Consider the following 13461-nt stretch of genomic DNA (forward strand, 5'->3'; position numbering starts at 1 on the left):
GTATCAAATCTCAACAGTTCGAAAATGTCAGGCAGCCGGTGTGTAGGCGTAGCCACTTTTTCGCTCTTTCCTTATGATCCTTAAGTACCTGAAATATTTCTATACTCTCATAAGGTCTGGGAAGAAAGGGCTCTTGAAAACTCAGTAGGAGGGGGAAATGGTGGCATTGAGAGGACTGTTTTCTCTTTGCAGGACTGCCAAGGTCAGGCCACACTTATACATGTATTTCTGCCTTCATCTGCCTGCAAAGGTTGAATTAGACATGAACTGTGCAGGTTGATCTCTACCTCTGCAGTTGCCATGCTTACAATGCTCTAAAGAATAGAACACCACAGGGAAAAGTGGATGGAGTGAAAATCATTTCCATCACCCTGGGAGGAAGATGACAGATCCATCAGGCAAGTTCTGGATGAATGAAGTCAATGAGTTGGAAGTCCTTGCAATAGGGCTTCTTTCTGCTTTTTCAAGTCTTCAGACAGTTAGAAGATTGATTTTTGAAATAACCAAAGAATTTTAAGAGTGTTTTTGCTTCATTGAAATCAACTCTAGCTTACTTCTCCCATAATTTTACTTTTGAATTTTGAATTGGTTCTTGAAATTTCCTTATGCACCTAAAAAAATTCAGTTGGGTTTCAGATCACAAACTTTCTTCTGCAACTTGATTTGGATAGGCAGAATTTTTTTGTTTTATTTATTTAAAAAAAATGTGGTTGGTTTTATGTTTTTCAGTGGCAACAAAACTTGCTATTTTAAGTTTTATATTGTCAAAAATTCTTGCTTTTTAAATGGACTTAGTGTCCATTTTTGTCACTAAGTCCAATGCAGTTTTACTGTGGAATATTTTACCTCATCTTCTGCTCCTTGGTCTTGATTTTCCAGGTTAAGAGAGCATGAGTTACTCCTAGAATGGGTTACTCTAAGGAAGGACAGGTTACATTTATTTTTTCTCCTCACAGTAGAGGCTGGACTAATGGAATGGTTATCAGATCTTATTAACTACCTGTTCAGCTGTTACTAACTTCACAATTGGAAAATTTTCTTTTTTCTCACTTCCTGCAGTTTTTCATTCATAGTAGATGTACTATTTTCCTCATTTATATCAGGTTGCTTTTTCTTCCTGATTTGTAAATTTTCTCATTTATATTTGGTTTGCTTAAATTTGATTATCCTTGTGGACATTTTCTTCAGGTTTGGATGTTTTGTTTTTGGTGTTAATTTGAACTGTAATAATAATAGCTAATATTTTTGAATGTTGACAATTGTGTCCGGCACATTTTGTGAATCCAAATATTATTTTGTTTAATCCTCACAACTTCCTGGTGAACTAAATTATACTATTATTCCCATTTTAGAGATGAGGAAATTGAAGGAAATGAAAATATGTAAGTTCTCAAAGAACATAAAACTGGTTCAATTCAGTTCAGTTGCTCAGTTGTGTCCGACTCTATGCGACCCAATGGACTGTAGCACGCCAGGCCTCCCTGTCCATCACCAACTCCCGGAGCTTACTCAAACTTAGGCCGTTGAGTTTGAGTCCACGTCGGTGATGCTATCCAACTATTTCATCTCATAAAACTGGTAGAAAGGACTTAATCATTTACTACTATTTCCTAAGTAATAAATCTACTTGCCTCGTTTTCTACGGGTAATTTCGGCTCGATTTTACTTCAGTTAAGGCTCAAAAGGTGCGTTGAGGTGGTCTTAGTTCAATAATTTCCAAACCGAGCACGACCAGAAACACCTGGAGCGGGCGTTGAACCACAAATGGCCAAGCTCCACCCATAGCGTTTCTATTTTTGGAGGTCTGGCCAGCGTTCCCGAACCTGAAATCTCAGCAAGCTTCCAGCTGGTCTGGGCTGGCTCTTTGAGAATCACTGGTTTAGCTCATTCCCTTCAGGTACAGTTAAGACGCTTCTACTTTCTAATTCCGTCCAAATGTGGCAAGTTGGTATATGTGTGTAGTTGGCCCTTGAAAAACGCGAGCTTGAATGCGTGGGTTCACTTACAAGTGGATATTTTTAGTAGTAAATACTAGGGTACTACATGGTCTGTGGTTGGCCGAGCCTGCTGATGTGGAGGAGCCGTGAATGTGCAGGAACTGTGCATTTGAAGGCAGACTATAAATGATACACGGATTAACCTCTGCATTGATTTAACTGTAATATCAACCAATTTAGGAATTCTTCTTCTTTTTTGCCTCCTAGAGACAGAATTGTTCGTGATTTATGATTTTTCTTTTAGCTTTTTAAAGATGGCTGGGGTGTCAGCTCTGACCAAAGCAGTTTCCTCAAGATTAAGAGATGCCTTTGGCTGAGGGGGCCACAGGTAGCACGCATTCAGAGACCTGGGAGTATTGATTCTTGCATGTCCGTCGATCGGCACAATCAGCAACCCATGACACCAAGGGAAGTATCGAATCTCAACAGTTCGAAAACTTCAGGCAGCCGGTGTGTAGGCGTAGCCACTTTTTCGCTCTTTCCTTATGATCCTTGCTCGCTGCAGTGGGTCTGATGGCGCTGAGAAGTGATCATGTATCAAAGCCTCTCTAGTCTGTTTTCGGTTCATTGACCTTTCTCATTGTATGCCCCTCAATTTTTATCAGAGGCAGCCGTTCTTGGCTCCATGTTTTAGTCTGTTGGTAGAACCCTGAATTGATGGCCATTACATGATTGATTGTATGAAGTGTTTAGGAAAGACATGAGAAGATGAGGGAGACCAGAGGTTCCAGAGAGAACCAGCTACACCGTGTGGGAGTAGGAAGGGCAACATTCTTGTAACAGGTCAGCAGAGACGCTCACAGGGCATCTCAAAATGAAGAGACCTACGTGTGCATCCCCTGCCCTTCACCTACAGCTCCGCAATCTGATAAATGTGGGCTGTGGAAATGGTGCTCTGATTTAAAGTGTAGGTACACTCTGTAACTCTGAGGTAGTACATGGTGCTCTAGGCTTCTTTCAGTACCAGTCATCCAGTTATAAGGCACTGAGTTGACAAGTTCAGAAACCTCCCAGTGTACCCTCAGTGCCTCCTGCCTCAGGAGCCTGGATTCAGAATGAAAATGAGTTGTGCTTTGGAGTTTGTGAAGTGTGTGATCCTGGGCAAGTCATGTAACTTCTCTGAGGCTCTGTTTCCTCATCTATAAAATCTGTAAGATGAGGGAAAGAGCATCTGCTTCACATGGAAGTTGTGAAGGTGAAATAAAGTTAAGTGAGCTAATTGAAGAGCAACGTGTCTGGCTTTATATTTGACTTTCAAGTTCTGTTATTACCTGATACAGTGAATACAGCTTTATATCTTGTATTCTAAGATGTGACCTCTGCCACAGTCAGGCTGGTTTCCTCCCAGTGCCATGAACATGGCACTTTGTTCTCCTTGACTGTGTTTACAAGTGTCCATGCCTTTTCCTTGCTGAGCTAAAAATGTGGAGATTTGGTGTCTCTCAGGATGGTTTCATTTTCTGTTTTATCTGGGAGCAGGAGTTGGCTGAGGAGGGGCAATGGCTGTGAATATAGGCAGTGGAAAATCATTCCATCACTAGTTCCTGAGACTCTTTTCTCTTTCCACCCCTGGGGTGGGCACTGAGCATCCTTAAGAGAGAAATCTATGGCTCCTTCCTGCTCTTACTTCCTTGCCATTCGGCCAGGGATGCTAAATGCTCTATCACATGGCTGCCTGCAAAATAGTCCCAACAAAGCAGAACTTCTAAAGCTGGGAAATGTTCTTGTGTCAAATCTGACAAAGGAGTATCTAATTGGTGGGGAAAATGTGTACCATAGATTTCACAGAGAACAATGTGGGTCATGTGAGAGTATTTATCCTTCATAATAAGAGTATTTATCCTTCTTGTCTGGTCTGCCAGCTTATAGATTGTCTGCTGCTAATGCTGACTGTTTCATTATGGCTTTACCAATATATTTCGACCTCTTTTCTTCCATAGCTGTTTTAAAGACTATATTGGTTTATATCATGCCCTGCGCTTGCAGAGGCCATGTGAACCTTATAAACTACTAGCAAAGCTGCCCCTCTGTAAATTTCTGGAGATCTCTGTGTCCCAGAGATATGGCATAAAGAATATTTTTATTAGACTCTTCTCAGATATAATTTTTTGAAGATGAAGAAACTCGGGTAGATCAAAACTCATGTTGAGAGAGCAGTTACTCTCCTTAATATTATTAACAAGCCAGGCCTTTCATTATGTGCCTGTTTTTGTGTTACATGCCTGCTCATTTACTGTTTGCAAGAAACCTACGAAGTAGGTGCGGTTAGTTCTGTTTTACAAGTGAAGTAGCCAGCATTCAGAGGAGTTCAGTAAGGGTGAGAAGAGCACAGGACTGGAATCTCACTCAGCCTTTTGTTCTGAGCCTAGTTCTGTATTCTCTTGTGTCCTTGGGCAGGTCAGCAAGCCCTAAACTTGTTTTAGCATCCATAAAATCCACTCTTTGTGATAATACATGTCAAGTGCTAAATACTTGCTTGGTCCTTGACACTTGTTAAACATTAACTCTCACCAATGAGAAGCACAGACAGGAGTCAGATCTGGAACTTTCCATTTCCTAAGTCCATCCTCTTGAGCCCAAGGCTGTGCTTGTTTCTATTCCTGTGCTGAACTAAAATCTGATCCAGCAGGTGCTTATGGCTATTTATGAAAGAACCTATCACTTTTGACAGAAACTATCATTTTTGAAGTGGATTTAGATGGTTTATTGTTTATGGGCCCTAATAACAATGTTCAGGACTTCTGTCACAAGAGTTAAAATAGGTATGATTTTTTTTTCTGATGAATGTATTAGAATTTCATTAGGTATGGATTCAATTAAAAAAAAAAAAAAACAGGCAAATTTTGCTAGAGCTCTGGGAAAGTGTGTCAGTTATTCACCAAATCTAGTTCTTCGTCTCCTTGGATGCACTGAGCAAGATAATATACCCCAACCTCCTGTGCCTGAATTCAGCCAATGGAAGGTGAGTGGGGTATGGCTCCTGTAAACCTCCTCATGGGGTTGTCTCCATGTTCTTTTTCCTTCCCTGCTAAACTGAAGGAAAGCACAGGAGCCTTGGAAGCCAACTGCAAAACGTGCCACAGCCATACATGAAAGATACCTGGGTCTCTTTGGATCACGCTTGGGTAACTGCTACCCATCCATCTAAAACACGCCAGTGGAATTTACATGAGCAAAATATAACTTTCTTTTGTGTTGGGACATGATCCCTCTTGGGAGTTGTTTGTTACATCAAACAAATGTCTCACAAACTTTGGCAAGGATGCCAACCAGATTGATCGAGAACCTGCCTCTTCTAATGAGTCAAGGTTCACCACCTGCTTGCAGGAAAAATGAACTGGCACACGGCCCCTGGAGACCACCCTGAATCTCTTCCACCTTTATGCCTGCCAGCTGTAAGGATCCTCACACACCTCCCATTAGAATCAGCGTGTATCCATCAGCTTTATCCCCTGTCCACGTGCTCTTCAGTGCTATCTAAGTGTTCCTTTGTATTATGTATCATCATATCATATTGTACTATATCGTAGCAATTAGGACAGTTCAGATAGAATTTGAAATTTCATTCAGCTCACAACTGCTTTAAACACAGTGGGAAAATAAGCTGGGAAGACCTGCGGGCTCCTTGTGCTTCCACTGCTTAATGACCATGTAGCCTCAGGCAAACCTCCTTTTCTCTTAAACTCAGTTTCCTTGTCTGTAAAATGTGATCAATTCTTATGCTGCTTCTCTCCTGCAATGCTTTGAGGATGGACATACTATTTATGCGAGTTTTCAAGGAATTGCAAAGTGCTCTATATGGCATTATAACTAATATTTATATAAAAATGTGCGCCCTGGAAAGTCCCATGGACAGAAGAGCCTGGCAGGCTACAGTCCATGGGGTTGCAAAGAGTTGGACACAACTGAGCAACTGACACTTTTCACTTTTGCATCTTTATATTAAAATGGTAGTTAGTACTTAGTCCGATTACCCAATTTCTTTTTATTTGTGAAAGGCAATATGGTGTATTAAAACAAATTGATAGACATCTTATTGGAATCTTACATTCCACTGCTTACTAGTTGTATGAACTAGGAATTTATTGAACTAGTAGCTTCATGGCTTGGTTTTATTATCTGAGTTTTAGTTAATAATGGCTACTTTGCAGAGAGTTGTGAAGCCAAATAAATGCTTGCAAGTTAGGCATTGAAAAATATAAAAAATAATATATTTGAAGGATTTGCAGCAGGTCAAGGTAATTCCAGCATTAGTAACTATCTGTATGCATATTAGCAAGTATTTAACAGTGGAGGCAAGGAAGCAGACAATACTGAAGACTTAGAAGTCACCATCCAATTGGAAGACAGATGAAGAGTCTTAGAGAGTATCATTCTAACCATGGGAATATTATTTTGTATGACTTCTCAAATTTCTAAATCTGTGTAATGTTTGTAACAACTAATGCTTCACATAGTTTCTTATACTGAGGAGTGCAGTGATTGACAGCCAGGCAGATCTGCTCTTAAGTGAGGACTGAAGGCTGAAAAGGAGGCAGGGTAGCAGCAGGGAGATCACATTGTCACCATCAACCATGTGTTGTCTCTCTTTCCCAGTCCAGCTGTGTTAACACAGTTTCTCTTCAGATCCCTGCAGTCTCTTGTAGATGAAGCTTCCCTATCACATTGAGATTTTGATCCAGCTTCATATGCAAATAGAGCAAGACTATCCTCTCTACTCCCTTCTTTCATTCCCTTCCAGTCATTTTAACAAATATGTGAGACCATTACTGATAGTAATAATGATACACTCTCACACATTATAAATAGAAAAGCTTTTGCAGTAGTCACGTATTATTCTCTACTGCATATAGGGGGAGGAAATTCATTTGAGTGTGTGTACAAGAGAACTGAGCCAGTGTGGAAGATGCAGAGTGGAAGAGGAGAGGAGTCAGAGGGAGCTGTGGGAGTGGAAATACAAATAAAAATGATGGGTGAGGAGTTACCCCACGTCCAAGGTCAGGGGTGGCGGCTGGGAGGAGCTACCCCATGCCCCCATGCCTGAGGCCAGGGGCGGCGGCCGGGGGACCAACCCCACGTCCAAGGAGCTGTGGCTGCGCGGGTGCAGGAGGGCCTAGAGGAGCTATCCCATGTTGAAGGTCAGGAAGGGCGGCAGTTAGGAGATACCCCTCATCCAAGGTAAGGAGCAGAGGCTGCACTTTGCTGGAGTAGCCGTGAAGAGATACCCCAAGCCCAAGGTAAGAGAAACCCAAGTAAGACGGTAGGTGTTGCAAGAGGGCATCAGAGGGCAGACACACTGAAACCATAATCACAGAAAACTAGTCAATCTAATCACACTAGGACCACAGCCTTGTCTAACTCAATAAAACTAAGCCGTGCCCGTGGGGCAACCCAAGATGGGCGGGTCATGGTGGAGAGATTTGACAGAACGTGGTCCACTGGAGAAGGGGATGGCAAACCACTTCAGTATTCTTGCCTTGAGAACCCCATGAACAGCATGAAAAGGCAAAATGATAGGATACTGAAAGAGGAACTCCCCAGGTCAGTAGGTGCCCAATATGCTACTGGAGATCAGTGGAGAAATAACTCCAGAAAGAATGAAGGGATGGAGCCAAAGAAAAAGAATACCCAGCTGTGGATGTGACTGGTGATAGAAGCAAGGTCCAATGCTGTAAAGAGCAATATTGCATAGGAACCTGGAATGTCAGGTCCATGAATCAAGGCAAATTGGAAGTGGTCAAACAAGAGATGGCAAGAGTGAATGTAGACATTCTAGGAATCAGCGAACTAAAATGGACTGAAATGGGTGAATTTAACTCAGATGACCATTATATCTACTACTGCAGGCAGGAATCCCTCAGAAGAAATGGAGTAGCCATCATGGTCAACAAAAGAGTCCAAAATGCAGTACTTGGATGCAATCGCAAAAACGACAGAATGATCTCTGTTCGTTTCCAAGGCAAACCATTCAATATCACAGTAATCCAAGTCTATGCCCCAACCAGTAACACTGAAGAAGCTGAAGTTGAACAGTTCTATGAAGACCTACAAGACCTTTTAGAACTAACACCCCCAAAAGATGTCCTTTTCATTATAGGGGACTGGAATGCAAAAGTAGGAAGTCAAGAAACACCTGGAGTAACAGGCAAATTTGGCCTTGGAATACAGAATGAAGCAGGGCAAAGACTAATACAGTTTTGCCAAGAAAATGCACTGATCATAACGAACACCCTCTTACAACAACACAAGAGAAGACTCTACACATGGACATCATCAGATGGTCAACACTGAAATCAGATTGATTATATTCTTTGCAGCCAAAGATGGAGAAGCTCTATACAGTCAGCAAAAACAAGACCAGGAGCTGACTGTGGCTCAGATCATGAACTCCTTATTGCCAAATTCAGACTTACATTGGACAAAGTAGGGAAAACCACTAGACCATACAGGTATGACCTAAATCAAATCCCTTATGATTATACAGTGGAAGTGAGATAGATTTAAGGGCCTAGATCTGATAGATAGAGTGCCGGATGAACTATGGACTGAGGTTCGTGACATTGTACAGGAGACAGGGATCAAGACCATCCCCGTGGAAAAGAAATGCAAGAAAGCAAAATGGCTGTCTGAGGAGGCCTTACAAATAGCTGTGAAAAGAAGAGAAGCGACAAGCAAAGGAGCAAAGGAAAGATATAAGCATCTGAATGCAGAGTTCCAAAGAATAGCAAGAAGAAATAAGAAAGCCTTCTTCAGTGATCAATGCAAAGAAATAGAGGAAAACAACAGAATGGAAAAGACTAGAGATCTCTTCAAGAAAATTAGAGACACCAAGGAAACATTTCATACAAAGAAGGGCTCAATAATGGACAGAAATGGTATGAACCTAACAGAAGCAGAAGATATTAAGAAGAGGTGGCAAGAATACACAGAAGAACTGTACGAAAAAGATCTTCATGACCCAGATAATCATGATGGACTGATCACTGACCTAGAGCCAGACATCCTGGAATGTGAAGTCAAGTGGGCCTTAGAAAGCATCACTACGAACAAAGCTAGTGGAGGTGATGGAATTCCAGTTGAGCTATTCCAAATCCTGAAAGATGATGCTGTGAAAGTGCTGCACTCAATATGCCAGCAAATTTGGAAAACTCAGCAGTGGCCACAGGACTGGAAAAGGTCAGTTTTCATTCCAATCCCAAAGAAAGGCAATGCCAAAGAATGCTCAAACTACCGCACAACTGCACTCATCTCACATGCTAGTAAGGTCATGCTCAAAATTCTCCAAGCCAGGCTTCAGCAATATGTGAACCGTGAACTTCCAGATGTTCAAGCTGGTTTTAGAAAAGGCAGAGGAACCAGAGATCAAATTGCCAATATCCGCTGGATCATGGAGAAAGCAAGAGAGTTCCAGAAAAGCATCTATTTCTGCTTTATTGACTATGCCAAAGCCTTTGACTGTGTGGATCACAATAAACTGTGAAAAATTCTGAAAGAGATGGGAATACCAGACCACCTGATCTACCTCTTGAGAAATTTATATGCAGGTCAGGAAGCAACAGTTAGAACTGGACATGGAACAACAGACTGGTTCCAAATAGGAAAAGGAGGACGTCAAGCCTGTATATTGTCACCCTGCTTATTTAACTTCTATGCAGAGTACATCATGAGAAATGCTGGACTGGAAGAAACACAAGCTGGAATCAAGATTGCCAGGAGAAATATCAATAACCTCAGATATGCAGATGACACCACCCTTATGGCAGAAAGTGAAGAGGAACTCAAAAGCCTCTTGATGAAAGTGAAAGTGGAGAGTGAAAAAGTTGGCTTAAAGCTCAACATTCAGAAAACGAAGATCATGGCATCTGGTCCCATCACTTCATGACAAATAGATGGGGAAATGGTGGAAACAGTGTCAGACTTTATTTTTGGGGGCTCCAAAATCACTGCAGATGGTGACTGCAGCCATGAAATTAAAAGACGCTTACTCCTTAGAAGGAAAGTTATGACCAACCTAGATAGCATATTCAAAAGCAGAGACATTACTTTGCCAGCAAAAGTTCGTCTAGTCAAGGCTATGGTTTTTCCTGTGATCATGTATGGATGTGAGAGTTGGACTGTGAAGAAGGCTGAGCACCGAAGAATTGATGCCTTTGAACTGTGGTGTTGGAGAAGACTCTTGAGAGTCCCTTGGACTGCAAGGAGATCCAACCAGTCCATTCTGAAGGAGATTGGCCCTGGGATTTCTTTGGAGGGAATGATGCTAAAGCTGAAACTCCAGTACTCTGGCCACCTGATGCGACGAGTTGACTCATTGGAAAAGACTCTGATGCTGGGAGGGATTGGGGGCAGGAGGAGAAGGGGACGACAGAGGATGAGATGTCTGGATGGCATCACTGACTTGATGGATGTGAGTCTGAGTGAACTCCGGGAGTTGGTGATGGACAGGGAGGCCTGGCGTGCTGCGATTCATGGGGTCGCGAAGAGTCGGACACAACTGAGCAACTGAACTATACTGAACTGAGGACAAGATGGAGGAGAAGAGGAGAAGAATTTGGCTAGATCCCAAACTATCCATGAATGGAAATACACCTCTGGGCGTACCTTTGTCTGTGAAGGGCATTTGCATCATTGGAGGGTGGTGTTCTAGAATGAAGCTGCCTGCAGAGAAATTTCCTATGTGACATTTATGGGCATATGGAGCTCTTTTTCTTTGTAAGTATATACTGGGGCTCCCTAACCTTAACATGTCTGTGAAGAGATGAATGGCTTATGACTAATTCCATGTTATTGATGGAGATAAATAGGGGAGAGAAACTGAATCCAAAAGCAATCTCTAAATTTTATTTTAACTCATAGTTTCGAATGGCAGAATTGTTAGCAGGCACCAGAACTGATGGATTTAGTGTTGCCTCCTACCTGCCTGGAACCTCTCCCAGAAAAGGAACTAATTGAGTAATGAACTGGCTCAAATCAGTGAGCAATAGAGGTGATGGAGAGATCAAAGGCTTTAGAAAGAGGTGTGCTGTGTAATTCACGCTGAGCTGCTGTTTAATCTATCCTTTTATCTTTCTTGAACAATTAGTAGTTAGAAGTAGAAGAAAATGACTCTTAATTATCTCAAAACTCTCTAGGACACCATTCATCTCACTGGATGCTGTATGGAGTCCTCAACCTGGCATCTTCCTTTTTCTATGTTTTTTGGCTACTTTTAGAAATAAATGCTTGGCTTCAGCAAAACTAGATTGCTCCCTGTTTCCCTGCTACATCTTTGCTTCATTAGAAGTCCCTTTCTTTTGCCCCATCTTTATAAATTCTTTTCTTGAATATAAAAGTCAACTCTTATCTTATCCATGAGGCTCTTTTCTAACCCAGTGTTTGTGTGTGCGCTTCTAAACCTTGGCCCATCCCTCTGGAGTCACAGATGCTGCCCATCTGTAGGCTCATGTGTGCCTAGCACTTCCCAGAGGGAAGAAGGACAAGAGCCTCAAGGCAGCTCTTTTCTGGGTTTAACCTCAGTCTTTTCTCCATAGACCGGGAATCCAGTTATTTGAGGGAGTGAGCTTGTAAGTCTCAGCCTTTACTGTCTCCCCATCCTTGCTTTCCTCATGGAGTTTCTGTTTATATATTCTTCTGTTTTAGTTTTGCTGCCTAGCATTTCAGTTTCCTTCTGAGTCTGAATTCCAGTGCTGTTGTCAGAGTCCATAGAACCTACTGAGATCACACTAGCCCTTTTGGTAAGTGTGGTGCTAGATGTTCCTTCAGCTATTTCTCTATTCTGTGAAATGAATGGTCACCCAGGATGACCACCCACCTTTCTTTAAGAGGTACTTAATTCTAGTCTCTAGTTGCCACTGACTCCTCCTGCTACCTGAGTGACTATTAAAAAGTTACTGAATCTTTTTAAACCTTACTTTCCTCATATTGAAATTTCCTTTGTATTGATAGTCTTACTTCATAGGACTGTTGGGAGAATAAGCCTAGTTAATCCTTGGGACATTGCCTGCCATACAGTAAATGCTCAAAAATGTTAGCTGTTATTATTGTTTATGCTCTTAGTATCATCAGAAATACGCCATCTCTGTTGAGGTACAGTCTCTGAGTTAAAATCTTCTGCTTAAACCATACCTAAACTTGCCACGCTCGTTGGACATGAACCGCTGCCTCTGTTTCCACGTTTGTTTTCCCAGCCCTCCTTGTCATGTGCCTTAGGTTTATCTTCTCCTCTGGTTTGGATCTGCCTCATACTTAGGTGTTCTTGAGTCCTGACATGCTAGGAATTTGATATTTCTCTTCTTAAGACACCTAGTACACTTTGCCTTAAAACTTATTTACTTTTTTTATTCCTTCTCTGCTAAATTGTAGACTCCTTATGGTCAGGGACCTTATTATCAATTACATTCTTATTTCTCCTAATATATCTTATATGTGGAAGACTCTTAGTATATATATTTAAAATAATTGAAATACTGTCCATGTAGGATGTAATACACATCATAAAATTTTCCTTATTGGAGTATAGTTGATTTATAATGTTGTGTTAGTTTCACATGTACAACAAAGTGAATCAGCTGTACATCCACTCTTTTTCTAGATTCTTTTCCCATATAGGCTATTACGGAGTACTGAATAGAGTTCCCTGTGCTATACAGTTGGAGAAGGCAATGGCACCCCACTTGAGTACTCTTGCCTGGAAAATCCCATGGATGGAGGAGCCTGGTGGGCTGCAGTCCATGGGGTCGCTAAGAGTCAGACACGACTGAGCGACTTCCCTTTCACTTTTCACTTTCATGCATTGGAGAAGGAAATGGCAACCCACTCCAGTGTTCTTGCCTGGAGAGTCCCAGGGACGGGGGAGCCTGGTGGCTGCCGTCTCTGGGGTCACACAGAGTCGGACACGACTGAAGCGACTTAGCAGCAGCAGTGCTATACAGTAGGTCATTATCACTCTAGTTATCTACTTTATATGTAGCCGTGTGTACTCGTCAATCTCAATCTCCCAATTTATCCCTCTCCTTGCCCTGCCCCCCGTTGTTTGTTTTCTACATCTGTAACTCTATTTCTGTTTTGTAGATAAGTTCATTTGTGCCTTTTTTCTGTATTCTGTATATAAGCCATATCAATGGTATTTGTCTTTCCCTGTCTGACTTACTTCACTCAGTATGACAATCTCTACGTGCCCCCATGTTGCTGCAGATGATATTATTCCATTATTTTTAATGGCTGAATGATATTCCATTGTATATGTATATCACATCTTCTTGATCAATTTCTCTGTTGGTGAATGTTTAAGTTGCTTCTATGTCCTGGCTATTGTAAATAGTGCTGCAATTAATGTTAGAGGCATGTATCTTTTTGAATTATGGTTTTCTCTGGATATATCCCCAGAAGTGGGATTTCTGGATCATATTGTAGTTCTATTTTTTAGTTTTTTTTAGGAACCTCCATACTGTTCTCCATAGTGGTT

General features: G+C 41.7%; 1 protein-coding gene and 1 long non-coding RNA gene across 6 annotated transcripts in view; one reads left to right on the forward strand and one right to left on the reverse strand.

Annotated features, from left to right (window-relative positions):
- GRM3 (glutamate metabotropic receptor 3) overlaps positions 1 to 13461 on the reverse strand; it is a 248017-nt gene that overhangs the window by 128838 nt on the left and 105718 nt on the right. The gene's annotated exons all lie outside the window — the stretch shown is intronic.
- Positions 1 to 13461, forward strand: part of LOC123334681 — a 178033-nt gene that overhangs the window by 641 nt on the left and 163931 nt on the right. For all 4 annotated transcript variants that reach the window (XR_006552726.2, XR_006552727.2, XR_006552725.2 and 1 more), the window contains exon 2: positions 193 to 1897. This is a non-coding gene — a long non-coding RNA (uncharacterized LOC123334681). The remainder of the gene's footprint in view (positions 1 to 192; positions 1898 to 13461) is intronic.

Source organism: Bubalus bubalis, chromosome 8 (genome assembly GCF_019923935.1).
Source record: "Bubalus bubalis isolate 160015118507 breed Murrah chromosome 8, NDDB_SH_1, whole genome shotgun sequence".
Classification (NCBI taxonomy): Eukaryota; Metazoa; Chordata; class Mammalia; order Artiodactyla; family Bovidae; genus Bubalus; species Bubalus bubalis.